We start from the raw sequence: 2,998 nt of genomic DNA on the forward strand, positions 1-2,998 counted from the left end.
ATTTAAATTAGGTAGATTATCATTTGCAATACCAACTAAACACAGTACATTGATCTAGTACAGAAAATTAGATCAATGTTAGAAATGAAGATTCATAGTTTACCTTCCCAGGCTTGTCATTAGTATTTCACATTTATGCTATTTTAGCTTTGATCTGAATGCTTCACAGATGAATTCAAATTCTAAACATGATTCTACTACAGCATAATATTAATTAGGCAGCTTTCCCAAGTTTGAGAACATTACGCTAATCTAGTTGTGATGTTTTGAGGCTTCACAGCTTAAATCCATTATAACACTATGGAATCCATAGATCTTGTAGAGAAAGGCTTCAAGGAGGTTTTTGTTGCTTAATAAGCTTATTTAAATTTTAAAAAAGTCCCAAATTATCAGAAGTCTGCTTAAAATAACAAAATTGAACAGTCCATGCCATAATATTGATAATCACATTAACTTTTAGTTTTGAGTAGGAAAAAATAAATCTTACTGTGAGTTAATTTAGATGGCAAAAATGTATATCATATATTCAACAACCAAGTTTACATGTCTATGCATATAATTACTTTCTCTTGGTCCAACTGCTACGGCAGTGACGTGTTATGGTATTGAGACACACTAGCAGTTTCCAGACAGCAGTCTGGAGATTATCTGCCATTTGTTATTGTTTCTTTAAGTACGTTTTTTATGTACAAGCTAATAGTCTCAAATCAGTTTATGTATGGTTCAAACTTTTGGTCCTATTGTCCTACTTGGCCCATGTAACTTTAAATGAGCTGGAGTTTGGGACTACATACAATAAGATATGCAATAAAAAAAACACTAGTGATACTATTAAAATTCAGGCTATTAAGGAGGATGTGTTTCCTAAACTGAAAATCTAATGAAATGGCTAACATGCATATCAGAGGTTGGATAATCCCTTACTATTAAAGTGTTGTACCTTTTATGTAACTTCAAATATTAGCTGACTAGATCAGTGAAGTAATTTTCCCCTTTGCTATTCCAACTCCATTTTGTTTATTTTGAAGATAATAGTTTAAATCTTTAATTGTAACAGAAAATTATAGCATTAGAAAATTTTCTCTATCTGGAGAGTAACAGTGAAACAAATCTACCAGCTAGGGAACCATTTCAGGAATTGTTGGGAGGTGACTTATTCTGTAGTAACTATGCTTCAGTTGCCGTGCAGTACGCCCAGAAACAATCCATTTCAACTTCTGAACATTTGGTTTGGAACACTTGTTTGATGAATATTCAGTTAGACACTTGGATACAAGCTCTTGCCAGAAGATCAAATCTCTGCCATTTATCTTGGAATGTTTCTGAAGACATTCTTCTCCTTCTGTTAACTCTACACACTTCTGTGCTTGGATCTCCAATGCAACGATAGACAATGCCAACACAGAAGGCTTTGCTTTAGAAAACATGATCCTGCAATGGCATGCCTTAAGTTGAGCTTCTAGTCTTTCAAAATTAGGCTATTTTTCCTTTCAAATGGTATATTCTCTTGAATGAGTGAATAATAGAGTTGCAGAAATTGAAAGGCAGTTGTTGGCTTTGACTTTCCAACACACTTTCTCCAAAACAATCTTTTCCATTCTCATCAAGTCTGACACCGTGAACCCATACTGACTTATTCGGATCAAGTCAGTTGCCAGAGGGATATTCCTTTCCTCTTCTATTGATTTCACAGCCAGATAGAAGCAGCTCAGTCCAACACACCCAAGATGCTTGGGCTGTACCTTCATTTTAGACAGGAATCTGTCCAGTAAATTCACAGCTAGAGAAAATGACTCCGTGTTGAAGCCAAAGAATTGAGTTAGACTAAGAAGATCTTTCACTTCAAAGTCCCTGAGTCTGGCTGTCATTCTGAGGCCATTATCATGTGCAGATTCAATTAGTCTCAAGCCACAGACCTTTGGCTGACATCTAGACCCCTGTTCCAACAGGGCATTCAGCAGATTCTGGGAGTCAGTTGTTGTCAGTACTTCAATCATCTTGACAGTGCCTGCAGCTCCTCAGCGGTCACCACACTCCCCTGGCTTGCTCTCACTTCACCCCACCATCAGATCCGAGAGGCCCACAAAGCAAGAGGACTCTCAGGCAAGAGAAGAGAGGCCCGGGGAGGGGGAGCCGTCCTGGGTGGAGGTCTCCACACCACGGTGGAGATCACCCGGCCCTCATCAGGGTCAGCTCGGAGCCCTTACCTATTTATTTTTAAGGATATTACAAAGGATACAGATGACTGGGCATGGTGGCTCACACCTGTAATCCTGGCACTGTGGGAGGCTGAGGCGGGTGGACTGCTTGAGCTCAGGAGTTCGAGACCAGCCTGAGCAAAAGCTAGACTGCATCTCTCCTAAAAATAGAGAAACTAGCCTGGCACATTCCTGTAAGTCCCAGTTACTTGGGAGCCTCAGGCAGGAGAATTGCTCAAGTCCATAGCTGTCAGCTGTGGTGTCATGGCACTCTACCTGGGATGACAGAGTGAGACTCTAAAACAAAACCCCCTAAAGGATACAGATGAGCAGCCAGATGAAAGAGATGCATAAGGCACAGCTGGAGAGGCATGGAAGCTCCGTGCCTCTGCAGTGCGTGGGGAGGGTGCAGAGCTGCCATGCCCTCTCAGGGGTGCCGCCCTCTCATTACCTCCATGTGTTCAGCAAGCTTTCTGAACTTTGTTCTTTGGAGTTTTATGTAGGCATGATTGGTTACATCCTTGCCCACTGGTGATCAGCTGAACATTCAACCCTTCTCCCCTTCCCAGAAGTCTGGCGGTGGGACTGAAAGTTCCAACCTTCATGATTGGTTTCCTGGCAATCAACTCTCATCCCTTAACTGCTCAGAGCCCACCAAGAGTCACCTCTTTAGAACAAAAGATGCTTCTATAACCCTGGAAATCCCAAGGGATTTAGGATCTCTGTGTTGGATGCTCCTGTCATTTCGGAAATTACGAAGGTCTGAGGAGCTCTGTGTCAGGAACTGGGGTCATGGATCA

The 2,998-nt window shown here is 41.2% G+C and overlaps 1 pseudogene; it reads right to left on the reverse strand.

The window, feature by feature from the left end:
* Positions 1 to 707: 707 nt before the first annotated feature.
* LOC128575026 (cyclin-G1-like) lies at positions 708 to 1,997 on the reverse strand (annotated as a pseudogene).
* Between the last annotated feature and the right edge of the window lie 1,001 nt (positions 1,998 to 2,998).

The sequence above is a fragment of the Nycticebus coucang genome, chromosome 22, assembly GCF_027406575.1.
Source record: "Nycticebus coucang isolate mNycCou1 chromosome 22, mNycCou1.pri, whole genome shotgun sequence".
In the NCBI taxonomy this organism is placed as follows: Eukaryota; Metazoa; Chordata; class Mammalia; order Primates; family Lorisidae; genus Nycticebus; species Nycticebus coucang.